Source organism: Cupressus sempervirens, chromosome 5 (genome assembly GCF_028749045.1).
Source record: "Cupressus sempervirens isolate cs-2001-9-10 chromosome 5, ASM2874904v1, whole genome shotgun sequence".
Taxonomy (NCBI): Eukaryota; Viridiplantae; Streptophyta; class Pinopsida; order Cupressales; family Cupressaceae; genus Cupressus; species Cupressus sempervirens.
The window spans coordinates 492,661,403-492,675,561 of NC_143122.1; the positions used below are offsets into that span (position 1 = coordinate 492,661,403).

The 14,159-nt window shown below is 36.5% G+C and overlaps 1 protein-coding gene across 5 annotated transcripts in view; it reads left to right on the top strand.

Annotated features, from left to right (window-relative positions):
• LOC149556878 (transcription elongation factor SPT6-like) overlaps positions 1-14,159 on the top strand; it is an 87,726-nt gene that overhangs the window by 23,901 nt on the left and 49,666 nt on the right. Inside the window, exon 1 of one of the 5 annotated variants that reach the window (XM_089831497.1) lies at positions 4,943-5,016. The exons of the other annotated variants lie outside the window; for them this stretch is intronic. The gene's annotated coding sequence lies outside the window, so the exon portion shown is untranslated. Of the gene's footprint in view, positions 1-4,942; positions 5,017-14,159 lie in introns of those variants that run through there. 5 annotated transcript variants of the gene reach the window in all.

A 14,159-nucleotide genomic window follows, 5' to 3' on the forward strand; every position in this document is an offset into this window, starting at 1 on the left:
GGTGTACGATGCCGGTGGTACAATCTTCATTTTCTTTTTAAGAGTTGACCGTAGCCCCTCCACGAACCATCGTTTTTTTAACCCATCCGCTGGTTGACTCTCCATCTTTCCGATCAATTCTTTCAGTCGCCTGGCATAGGTTCGGACTGTCTCATTCTTTCCTTGTTTGGTGCTGTAGATTTCTGCCACTATTTCATTATCATCTCGGAGCAATATGAATTCTGCTATAAATTCTTTTTTAACATTTTCCCATGTATTAAGTTTCTGAGGACTAGTGTCAGAAAACCAATCTATCGCCACACCTCGTAGGGTCGCTGGAAATTGTCTTACCCAATCATCCTCATCCATCATACCATTTGCCGTCCATATGGTTTCACATGTTTTACAATGTCTGATAGGGTCTGCTGAACCATCACCGTGAAACTTGGGTAACTTTTCTTTAGGGCCAGCCATCGTTACTTGTCTTTGATTCTGAGGTACTTGTGTACCCACGCTGTTCTGAGCTCCCGTGCTGTTTTGAGCTCCCGCACTGTTCTGGACTTTCGCCCTGTTCTGTGCTCCCACACAGTTTTGGACTCCTGCGCTGTTCTGTGCTCCCGCGCTGTTCTGTACAACAGTCTTGTTTCCAACAACTGCGTTGTTTGGTGAGAAGTCTTCAAGTGACGTTCTGTTCTCCGCCTGTATCCGGTCATCCGGTGTATCAGGGACGAAGAGATCACTCCACGCTCGTGCTCCCTCAGCACTCCGAGCTATGCGAGTTGCTTCCCTTCTGTTCAGACACTCTCCCCTCGGTGTATACAGGTTAAGGAATTCTTCCCTTGTTTCCTCCACCAAATTCAAGCATTGTCGAGTTTCTTCCAGCAATTCCTCGGCACTCCTCAACCTACTGGGTGAATGCACTCCCTCCGTCTGTGCCTCTTCACCCCTTCGGTGCCCCTCGGCAATCTGCTGAAGTCTCTGTCTACGCTCTGCTTGCTGTGTTAAAATTAAAATTTCTTTTGCTGTACTTAGTTCATTTTTATCTTTTATCTTGTTTCGATCCTTGTTTGGCAAATTCGGCATCAATCTTCATATCATTCCTTCGTTCTAGGTTCATTTGGCAACGATGCCAAATGTTTACCGCATAGGGTAAGAAGTTCAACACATGTATAACACGATTTGATTCAGAACAGGTACTTTATTCATGTATGCACTTGCAGATTACAATCCGATTACAATGACTACAATGATCAATCTTGCTTCCAAAGTCCATCTCGGACGTGTACATATACCTTTTCGAAGGGGTGACTCAAGCGTCACGCGCCCGTTCGGATACTACTCTACCCGTCGGCTACATTATACATTTGCTGACAACAAGGCTGAGGCTCAAACCTGTGAGCACATTAGATTAGCAAAGGCATAAGCTCGCGATCACAATGGCCCAATAGGAACTTGAACCTTGGTGGGGACAACAATGGTACCATCACTTAACCAACACACTAAGTGGTGAATCCCTTCCCAAATCTTTTTCATCTTACAACTTTCCTCATATTTCATGGGTGGAAATTAGAAGGTAAGCTGTAAATGCAGAACAAAAAGAGGGGGTGGGGATCTGCATTACACTCGTAAGGTGGAAATGAGCGCTTTGAAGAGGTTGGAAATTCACAAGCAAGCTGGAAATGGATAGTGAAGGGGGTTGAAATTCCAGCAACAAGCTGGAAATGGACAATCTATAGGGTGGATTTCTGATTTGGAGCTTTAAATGAGCAAAACCATCTATCCTTTTCAATTGCACTTACTTGAACTTCTTGCATTTAATATTAAGGACTTCAGAAATATCCAATTGTTCCTCACTTAGCCACTAAACTTTGATTTCCACTTACAATTTCCAATTTGAATTTGAAGTTGGATTTTGATGGCTCATTTAGCATTCTTTAGATGCAAATTTTAGGAAATCCTCCTCAAACCTAGAGTTCAAAATTGACACTACCATTCAACTTTCTTTGAAGACGACTTTAGAATACTTCGACAAATTTTTACACTTAGAAATTTTCATAGTTTCACCCTCAATTTTCAACCCCATCAATCATGGCATTTCAACACATGAATTGATCAAAACTTTATCAAGAATTGACAAGATACCACAAGCCTTGCCAACTGCAAAGAGACCAAAAGATCCAAACTATTGCCAAGCTAAGCAAAACAAACAAACACCTACGACAAACGAAGCCAAACAACCCAAAATAGTGAGCATTTACAACATAACAAGTAGGTGTCTCTGTCTATATGATCCAAATCTCCACTTTAAGGAACAAGGTGGGGTTATTGTGAAATGTTATGTATATCTTGATGACCTAGTTATTACTAGAAGCTCAAAAACAATGTTGAGATGACTAAGAATGATCTCAAGGAGGTATTTGATAGGATATCAAGCTAGCTACTGCACTATTGCTTGGTCTAGAGGTATGTCGAAGAAAATATGTCGAGCATCTGTCAGAGAAATTTATAATGATGGATTTCAAACCCTTGTCTACACTCATGGAATCAAGATTGTAGTTTCCGATCCATTTCCTCACGTGAATGCGACTCTCTATCGACAAATGATTGGAGGTTTGATTTACTTGACTTCCACTAGACTAGATATTAGTTTTGTTCTTAGTTATCTATAAAGATTCATGAAAGAAGCAAAGATTTGTCATTGAAAATTAGCAAAAAATGGTCTTAAAGTATATACATGGACCAGTGAGTCATGGTTTGGAATATAAAAAGAATGATCAATTCTTCTTGACAGGATACACAGATACAGACTATGTAAATACTGTTGATGATAGGAAATCCCCATTTGAATTTGTTTTCTCCTTAGGTTTATGGCCTTTTCCTTGAGGAAGTAGGAAGCAACTCACAGTTGCTCATTCCTCAACAAAAGCAGACTATCATGCAGCAAGTGCAGCAGTTTGTTGTAATACATATTAGATGGATTGGTGTTGCTACAGAACTAACCTACAGTCTTCTATTGTGACAATCAGAATGTTCACAAGCATGGCTGTAATCTAGTGTTTCATGAATGGACACAGCATATTGAAGTTGACCGCCACTTCATATGAGAACGTGTTCAACAAAATAACATTCACCTTTAATTCTGCTGAGCTCAGGAACAACGTGCTAACATCTTCAGCAAGCCTCTTGTTCATGTTAAGCTCGATACTTTGCAAGATTCTACTATTAGTACTTTAGGAGAATGATATAATAAGGGGGCATGTTGGCATATTCCACCATTGTCACCTGCTGATATAGTTTATTGCTGTTTGTCTTGATTTGTTATTGTTTGATAGTCTATTTAGGAATTTAGTTAGTAATCTGCTCAACCCGTCACTATCAGCATATACACAGGTTTCTCTCATTTCTGTATGTATAAAATACATTGGGTTAACAACAATAAAATATGAACTGGGTATGATGCCTCTGATCATGACATTATTAAACTTAAGCGACTCTTCGACTATACGTCATAGCTGAAACTAAAAGTAAATACTTTGTAAATTTATGAACATAAAGGACATCATGAAGGTTAGTGAGCACAGTTGAAGGAACATAGAAGGAAATACTTCCAATCCTAGTAAATAGGATATGTGGCATCATCACCAAGCTCTACTTGCATACCAGCCTTCTGCTCTTAAAGTTTGTTGGAATCCTTTTTTTTGAAGGCTACATTTCTTACTGCTCCTTTGTTTGCATACCACCCTTCATTAGAAATGGTGTTAGTGGATAAGCATGATACCTTGAAGAAGATTGTTTCAAGGTTGGATGAAAGATAATCCATTGTCGAAGTTTTTGCAGTCCTTTGAAACTACTGTTGTTGTGTGCCCTTACCCACTTTTTCATGACACTGAGTAGCATGGTGGTGATTATTTTGACACTTGAAATGGGTCAATTTCCCCCCATTTGTGAAGAACATTGTTCTTTTTTCTTGACACTTACAGTATGGCCACCTTTCACCATCTTAGTGGATGGAGATTTGGTTCCAATAATATTCCATTGTTATTGAAGTAGCTTGGAGGAGTCTCTTTTCGTTCTAGATAAAATCATCCAAAAGCTTCTCAAAGGCGAGGAACTTCTCACAAGCACAGCCATCTTGAAGAAATGGATTCCAAGATGGAGAGAACCCATTCGAGGCTATTGATACCATGTTCTCACCCTGCACCTTCATCCCAACAGCAACAAGTTGCTCCCAAAATTCTGTGATCTTCATTAGGAAGGTTGTTATTGTGCTTGTTTTACTTTTGTGTTTGGCACTAAGTTTGTACTTCTGCAGCATCTTATGAAAGATGTTCACATATCAATAAAGTTTGGTTCCTTCAGTGATTTGTTTTCTGCAATGTGAGGAAGCGAATAATCCTTCAGAGTATCCGAAACAGTGTGCTTTGCCTTGGCCATCTTCCTGTTACGTTTAGTCAACTGAACACAATCAATAGGAGGTGCACACATGGTGGCTTCAAAATAGGCCTCGAGATCTAGTAGAATTTGCAACTTGCACTTCCAAAGAGTAAAATTGTAGCACCAGTTGCACTTCCCCAGATTGAGACTGGTTACATTTGCAGCTGTTGGAACACACTGAAATTGGACAAATTAAATAAAAATAAATCAAATCAGCAATGTATGACAGGTGCAGATCGACACTTCATCAAGACAATCAGGGCATCATAGTTCAGTCTTTCATAGGCTTGCGATGTTGAAGATGCAGTCATTGATGTCAAAGGTTGATGATCAACGTCGTATAAATTATGGAGGACTACTCAAAATGAGTTATCTAGTTGTTTGCTTGGGCTGCTTGGTTGCGTAGTTGAGCTACTTGGTTGCGTGCTTGAGCGACCTCTTTGCATGGCTAAGCTACTTGGTTACTTGATTGAGCTGCTTGATTGTCTATTTGAGGCTTTGAGCTGCTTGGTTGTCAGGTTGAGCTACTTCGGTGTCTACTTATGCTGCCTACCTGTCTATTTCACCGCTGATGTGTGCCATGTCACTTGCTGAATATTCTGGGTAATGTTTTAGTTAAATAAAGTAATTATTTTTATTCCATAGTTTAAATTAACGCTTTGAATTCAGAAATCTATTGTTGTGTGGTGGAGATGAAATGAAATAATTAAATCGGTTTTTGTTGAAAATGGATATGGACAGGTCTTTTCTTATTAGTCCTGGATTCAACTAATTTTGACCTTCTTGGAGTTAAATATACATTTATTTCTCGATTATGTTTTTAGTGCATTGGAAGTTTTATGATGTCTTTCTGAGTGAGACGACAATATGCAGAATTGATACATGATGTATATGTATATAGCATTAATTCTGGGTGGTATAATTGAAACACATAATTCATAGGCTTGGGATGTTGAAGATGTAGTCATTGATGTCAAAGGTTGATGATCAATGTCATATAAACTACGGAAGACTACTCGAAATGAGTTGCCTAGTTGTTTGCTTGGGCTGCTTGGTTGCGTAGTTGAGCTACTTGGTTGCATGCTTGAGCTACCTGTTTGCATGGCTAAGCTACTTGGTTACTTGATTGAGCTGCTTGGTTGTCAGGTTGAGCTACTTTGGTGTCTACTTACGCTGCCTACCTGTCTATTTTCACTGCTGACGTGTGCCATGTCACTTGCTGAATATTCTAGGTCATGTTTTAGTTAAATAAAGTAATCATTTTTATTCCATAGTTTTAATTAACGCTTTGAATTCAGAAATCTATTGTCGTGTGGTGGAGATGAAATGAAATAATGAAATTGGTTTTTGTTGAACATGGATATGGGCAGATCTTTTCTTATTAGTCCTGGATTCAACTAATTTTGACCTTCTTGGAGTTAAATATATATTTATTTCTCTATTATGTTTTTAGTGCATTGGCAGTTTTATGATGTCTTTCTGAGTGAGACGACAATAGGCAGAATTGATACATGATGTATATGTATATAGCATTAGTTCTGGGCGGTATCATTGAAACACATAATTCATAGGCTTGGGATGTTGAAGATGTAGTCATTGATGTCAAAGGTTGATGATCAATGTCGTATAAATTAGGGAAGACTACTCAAAATGAGTTGCCTAGTTGTTTGCTTGGGCTGCTTGGTTGCGTAGTTGAGCTACTTGGTTGCGTGCTTGAGCTACCTGTTTGCATGGCTAAGCTACTTGGTTATTTGATTGAGCTGCTTGATTGTCTATTTGAGCTACTTGGTTGTCAGGTTGAGCTACTTCGGTGTCTACTTACGCTGCCTACCTGTCTATTTCACTGCTGACGTGTGCCATGTCACTTGCTGAATATTCTAGGTCATGTTTTAGTTAAATAAAGTAAATATTTTTATTCCATAGTTTTAATTAACGCTTTGAATTCAGAAATCTATTGTCGTGTGGTGGAGATGAAATGAAATAATCAAATCGGTTTTTGTTGAACATGGATATGGACAGATCTTTTCTAATTAGTACTGGATTCAACTAATTTTGACCATCTTGGAGTTAAATATACATTTGTCTCTCTATTTTTTTTTAGTGCATTGGCAGTTTTATGATGTCTTTCTGAGTGAGACAACAATATGCAGAATCGATAAATGATGTATAGGTATATAGCGTTAATTCTGGGCGGTATAATTGAAACACATAATTTATAGGCTTGGGATGTTGAAGATGTAGTCATTGATGTCAAAGGTTGATGATCAATGTCATAAATTATGGGGGACTACTCAAAATGAGTTGTTCAAAATTTTAGGCATCCATTTGAGCATATTTTATGAGTATCAGCATCCATGATTAAAAGTATGAAGATATATATTCTTGTTCCCTACTGGTATTAAAGATTTAAGAGAGAAGTCAAAATATTGCGAGCAAGAATGAGCATGTGAATGCAGTCCATTTCAGCAATGCATTTGAAGATGATGATGATTATGTTTACATGCTGATGGAGTTATGAAAAGATGGAGAGCTCCTTGGTCAAATACTGAAGTCAAAAGGATATAGTTGCTAAAAAGCATCAGATTAATGCTATAGGATTATATGATCACGTGAGAGAAAATAATTGTATCACTGCTGAAGCCATGTTGGTATCAGACATCATTACATTTATAATAAGGATCAGATCAAGAATATGTTATAGAGCTAACAGTCTTGAATACCTATTCTCTTCATCAAAATATAATGTAAAAGGGTGCATAAGAAAATTGTTTTGATGGATGACTTATTGTGTAGAAGAAGGCGAATTGCTGTACAAATTAGTATTTTGGAAATCATCTAACAATATTGGCTAGTCTGTCCTGCATGTTTTGATTATTCCAAAGGAGACGTTGGCTTGGAAGTTTTTACCACAATGATATCATCAGCTGTGTAATAACCCCAATAGGTTATAACTTCTTCAAACACCAAAAATTTTTATACTTAAGTTGTTTGACATTTCGTCGAACACTTTGCAAGCAAGGGTCATCTGACTGATATAACTTTTCAGATTGCTGCAGTGATTCTTGTTTGGATTTGCCTCAAAGAGAATGCTTACAAAAGACTCCAAATTGTCTAAACAATGACCTAACATAAATATGCAACTAATTTTGGCAATAGTGAATGCATATATGAGTTCTAATCATGAAAATGATCACCTACAGCCAACTGGTATTTTAACAAACAGTTGGTATGCAAGCTAACTAGCTGATAAAAAATGATATATTAACGTTCAAAGACAACTATTAATGACCAGCAATTGTATCTCCTTGATTGAGAATGAGTATCCAATACAATATTCATACTAAGTTAGCCAAGACTCTTGGCATTTACAAAGATATCAAAATATGATGATTGCTGGTAAAGTAATATGCACCTACAGTTGTCAATGAAAACTAATGCAATACTAAATATCTAACTTCAATACTCCCCTACAGCAGTACGCTATTCACATGCATGATTAAATACAACTAAAGCCATAGATTGCTGATACCATTGTGAGAAATGTAAAAATGAATGATGTATCTATTAATGAATGATAGGTCTGATATGAAATGACAGTTACAACAACACTCTATAGTGAAAGACAACTATGAAAATACACATCAGACCTGGCATATGAAGTCGCCTTAGAGAATAGATGTATTGCAATACCACTGAACAGAAAATAACCTCCTCAAGTGCCCAAGTCGTGCCTCTCTAGCTGCCGCCCCTAATTGTAGATGGCTGCAATAAATTACTTCAATGCTGCCCTTTCTGCTTTGCTTTTTTCCGATCTGCTTTTTCCACTTGCTTTTTCCGGATTTGCTTTTTTCGTTTTGCTTTTTCGAATTGCTTTTTTTAGATCTGCTTTTTTGAACTGCTTTTTCAGACCCGCTTTTTCGAACTGCTTTTTTTTCGGATTGCTTTTTTCGGAGCTTTTTTTTCGGACTGCTTTTTTTTGGTTTTGCTTTTTCGGCTTGCTTTTTTCGGACTGCTTTTTCGGCCTGCTTTAAAATGGCTTCCTATAATTTTAGACCTGCTAGAAATGACTTCCAATAATTTCGGCCCTGCTAAAATTGCCTCCTGAAATGCTGAAATTGGCCTTAGGCCCAATGATGCCCTAGCTGAAGTGACTGAAGTATCACCTCCAAATGTGCAACCCTTCAGAAGATATTTCACTTTTTCAGTTATGCTAATCCAAGGGAGTTTTCGTTCCCAGAGATCAATTGACTATTTGAAACCACTTGGCTCCAGAATAGACTATGTGACTGAATCACAATTTGATGTTAAAAGAGAAATAAACAACTGGATGATTAGAATGAAGCCCGGGGTGCCTATTTATTCTTTTCCTCCACTTTCTCCAGAAACTTCTAGAACATTATTTTATTTTATCTATTAAGTGACTTTATAAAAAATATTTTATAATTCAAGTGACTTTATTAAATTAATTAAATATAAAGTTACCTTTTTAATATTTATTTTTTTGATAACTTTATAAATAATTAACTTAATACCACTTATTTATTTAATTAAAATAATTAATTAGTCATCCTCATAAAATATTCATTATTTTGGACGACCTAATTAATTAAATTAATTAAATCAAATTGCCTCCAAAATGGGGACATGACAAGCTGTATATGAAGAATGCTAGATACAGCAGCATCAATGATATGATTAAGTCACCCACTCACAGAAAAATATGATGGAATATATATTTTGATTGTGTCAAACAAAAGAAATAAGAAGCAACCAATGTTCTGAAAAGGAAATGGAGTAAGAGTCTGATTATTTCAGTGTTTGGATAGAGATGTATAGTATCACACATGACACTCTGTGTTTGATACTAGACAGAATGGAGGATACTGGACCAAAGGCGGTGAGATTTACAAATACTTTTAAAGAATTCATTTCACCAGTTTGATTACAGATTTTGAGAAGACTTATATGGGAAATGTGAGCGGCCTTACACAGAAGATTTGAGCACGATAATGATGATATTATGAACAGATTCATCAGGGATTTTAAGGCAGAATTTTGAAGATTGTTTGAGTAGATAAGAGACATATTAATCAGAGTTGAGAAGAGATTTCACCTGACTTGTAAAATCTGGAAATGATTGAAGTATTTTTGAACATATTCATGAAGGTTACTCTCTACATAAATTATTAGCAAAGAAGTGGCATGTATCTAAGACAAGAGATTCTATTAAGTGTTTCAAGATCACTAAGATAATGACTATACATATCCAACGATTCTGAAGAATATCTCAAGCTTGAATATTGAATGAGAACCAATACATACATCTGTGGATATGGTCATACACAAACGGTTATGCGCAAACATGGAATTCTGAACCTAATTGGCATGCATGAAGCAAGGAATTGAATCGATTCTAGATTAAATCAGGGCTTCCATTTTTCACAAAACCGCTAATCATTATTTGATAACCCATATCTAACGACGATTCTTATTTGCGTAGGTATGAATAAATGTGCTAGTCGCAGTATTAAGGACATACATAGGCATTAACATGTTATGTCGTACAATAATGTGTGCAGCAACGGCAGGTCCAAACAAACATACAATTGGTGCCTTGTGTCCGTGTTGAACATATGCGGGGAGGGTATGATTTTGTGTCCTGAAATATTGAACTTCCAGAGCCCATGCATCACAGAGAGCATTCAAATGGAGTGGAACCTGCGCGGAAGGAGAGATCCAAGCGTCCGAGTTTCCATGCATTTTGTCGAAAATTCTTCATTTTAAAGATTTCATTTTCTCGGACTATAGTCTTGGCCGGAGTTTGAAGATAGTAAAAGCCCGATAAAATATAAGGCCTAAAATTATTAAACCATCGATTATTTTTAATCAGGTTTATATTAAAATTTTATATTGGTGGTTATTTGTTACAAAGGGGTGTGATGTCTTATGGACACCCTTCAAAGTGTATAAGCATAGGCCATTGAAAATATGATGGAGACGATTCATATTCCTATAAAATTGATACATATCTTATGCACTTATATTATATTTTTCATTTGCAAAGAAATGAATTTTTGAACTAAGCCTGTGGATGGAGGATTATCAAATGAATTCTTGTGCGATTTTGGAGTTGAATTGTATTGGACGGATCATTCGTAAGGAGTGTCTCCAGTACAATTTTATTTCCAGATCAGTAAGAAATATTTATTTTAATTTATTTGCATTAGAGTTTTAAATTATTATTTTGTTGTGTCCTTTATAAATATTTTTATTTATTTTCTATAAATATTTTAAAATTCGGATAAGTGGACTTGGTCATTATTGCATTTTAAACTTGATAAACATAGATATTGTGAAATATTTTATTGTTTCCGTATTTATGTCTAGTTTGTCTCCACAGGAGTTAAAGTGCATTGTGGACTAGTTTAAAATTGCGTTTATATAATTGATCCATCGCGTCTGAATTGTTGAAATTGTTTATAGTTTAAATATATTGAATTTTATAAAGTTGTACGTTTCAACTAATGATATTGCCTCTGATTGCCATTTAATTAAGCACTGGTCTTTTACTCTTGATTCATAATCCATATGCTGGCATCTGTTTCATTTCTTTCCTTTGAGGAATTAATATATTCATTTGTTGCATTAATTTATAATTATTTTTTATTTAAAACATTATCACATTTATGCAATCATTTATTCTCAGTTCATAAATCTCAAGTTTAAAGTTTTCGAATATTCTTGCCATTTTGAAAACTTTTCAATACATTCGCATCCAAACCAATTTGCTTTAAGCATCTTGGATTTAAGGTTGTTGTCTAGGATCAGGTACGCCTACCTCGGTTTTGCAGAGCTGGAAGCACAGGAGATTTGGATCACATCAATCAATCCCGTCGAGTTGGTCTTAATCGGTTAGATATCCCAGCATCGAGCAGGCAAGGCTTGTAGGATTCCAATCTGTAGTTTTGGGAACCAACAGTTTGCTTGGGGTGCTTGGTTGCGTAGTTGAGCTACTTGGTTGCGTGCTTGAGCTACCTGTTTGCATGGCTAAGCTACTTGGTTACTTGATTGAGCTGCTTGATTGTATATTTGAGCTGCTTGATTGTCTATTTGAGCTGCTTGGTTGTTAGGTTGAGCTACTTCAGTGTCTACTTACGTTGTCTACCTGTCTATTTCACCGCTGACGTGTGCCATGTCACTTGCTGAATATTCTAGGTCATGTTTTAGTTAAATACAGTAATTATTTTTATTCCATAGTTTTAATAAACGCTTTGAATTTAGAAATCTATTGTTGTGTGGTGGAGATTAAATGAAATAATCAAATTGGTTTTTGTTGAACATGGATATGGACAAATCTTTTCTTATTAGCCCTGGATTCAACTAATTTTGACCTTCTTGGAGTTAAATATACATTTATTTCTCTATTATTTTTTTAGTGCATTGGCAGTTTTATGATGTCTTTCTGAGTGAGACGACAATATGCAGAATCGATACATGATGTATATGTATATAGCGTTAATTCTGGGTGCTATAATTGAAATGCATGATGGGGGAGTATTGTCTAAGTCGCTAAACAAAGCATTTTAATACAGTTGATGCATGATATGGTAGTGGATGTGGATTTTTTTAACCAGCTAGTGATACTTATTATTTGCTATGTTTTGTGCGGTTATGAGTTATGTATTTTATGGCCTAGGCAGTAACAATCATTGATGGTAGAAGTAATAAAATATAACATTCAACGAAGCTGAAAAGCAAGCTGTTTTTAATATTCTGAAATAGATATTCACTTAGCCGTTTCCCATGTGGTTATAGGATATGGAGTTGAGGATGATGTTTTGATTTGAAATGATCCGTGAAGCTGAACATTGTTTTGAGAAATGATCTTGGAGTTGTCTATTTGAAAACAATTGTTTGTGATGAAACCGTTTTGATTGGTGCAACCGTTTTTCTTGCAGTAAAAAACTCGCAAGAAATATACTTCTTCCACTGTTGTTTCTTTAGTGGAGTAATAGGAAGCCAAGTATGTATAATTTGGTGTGTCAAGTGTTGAAGTTGTTTTTTGGAATTTTATTAGGGTTAGGGGTTTTAGGTTTGTATGCACTTTGGTTATTACTTTTAATCTTTGGTGGGATTTTCCTTTTTGTTGTTGACCTACTATCTTGGTTAAGCCATTTAAAATGTTATTCTCAAGGGTTTTTGTCTTGTAGGATAAATGACCCCTTCTCTTTTTTGTCATTCTTTAATTTGGTTGCATTTATCCTTGGGTTGTAATTGTAAAGTCTTTGCTTGAGTTTTGACCTAGTCGTTCCCCTTCGCATGCTAACTTAACTCTCAATTGTATGTATGTGTGTTAAATAATTTTAAGTCATAATCATTTGGCATGCTTGTTTACGCATTGAAGTCCTTTTTATGTCTCCCTGAGCTTACAAGTTGGCTGTGTTAGAGCCCATTTGTCACTTGTGTGTGTCTTTTACGTTTACCCATTGACTTATTGAGGCTTTTAAATTGCTTCAACAAGTCACCAAGTTGCTTTTGTGCGCAAATGTTTACTTTTATTGTGAGCTTGTGAGCTCAGTTTGAAGTTTGAGTTCCTTTTGGAGGTTGCCGAGTATGATGTGGATGCTGTTGAGAATAGATGAGTGCAACAACTTGTGGATGGTTTTTCAATGTTTCAATGAGTAACCAAGTTGAACAACGAAGATAAAGGTTGGGCTTTCTTGTTGGCTTGTTATGTTATTTCACTTCTCGTGTAGTGTTGTTGAGCTTTTAGGTATGTACATGTGTACATCCACATGGGTAAGGTTTGGTGAAAGTTGGCAACTTGGTCGCTAGTCAAGATCTCTTTAGTTTTCTAGCAGGTAGATGAGCTAAAGTGAAACGTTAATATGTATGGTGGGCCTAAGGTATTTATATTGGTTCCCTCAGGAGCTCGTTGAAGACCTCTTAGTTCTTCCATGCATTACTAATTGTGTCATGGCAGATGAAATGAGGATACCTATGGTTACGTGTTGACTCGTTGAGAACCCTCCATCTTTTCCAATGAGTTAACGAGTATGGAGTGGAAGAAAGTTTAAAGGGGGCTCACTCACTCATTAGGAAGTTTCTTTTCCTTTTCCAAGCTCCCAATCATGTTGCTGAACACAAGTGTCAATCCAGGGGGTCAAAGTTCAATGAAACGATTGTTCTTGACAACTTGCCTAGATTCTATAAGCAACGTGTAGACGAGTGAAGAAGCAAAGATGAAAGGTGGGATTGCTCGTTGGCATGTTAAGATGTTTTATATTCCCCAATGAGCTCTCCAGTGCCTAAGTAATGTATAGCTATTGTCTACGTAATCAAGAGCATGATGAAAGATGTGTGTGTAGTGATTTGTCAAGATCTTGAAAGCACTCCTTGAGTTGACAAGTGAGAAATTGATGCTTACTTGGTGGATACAAAATGATAATAGTTTACTCGTTGGTGTTGAGTGATTCGATGTGGAAAGTTTGAAGATGCATGATACGAAAAAGCAGCTCGGGTGTTCATTGAAGTTTTCCTTTGACTCTAATTGCCACTGAGCTTGTTAGCGATAATGATACTAACACATCGTGGCAATACATGTTAGATGAAAGTTGGGTGCTCATTGAAGTTTTCCTTCGACTTTGATGTGTTGTTGAACTCGTTAGGGATAATTATACTAACACATTGTGGCAATACATGTCACATGAAAGTTGGGTTTATTCTTCACTCATTGGCTTGTTGAG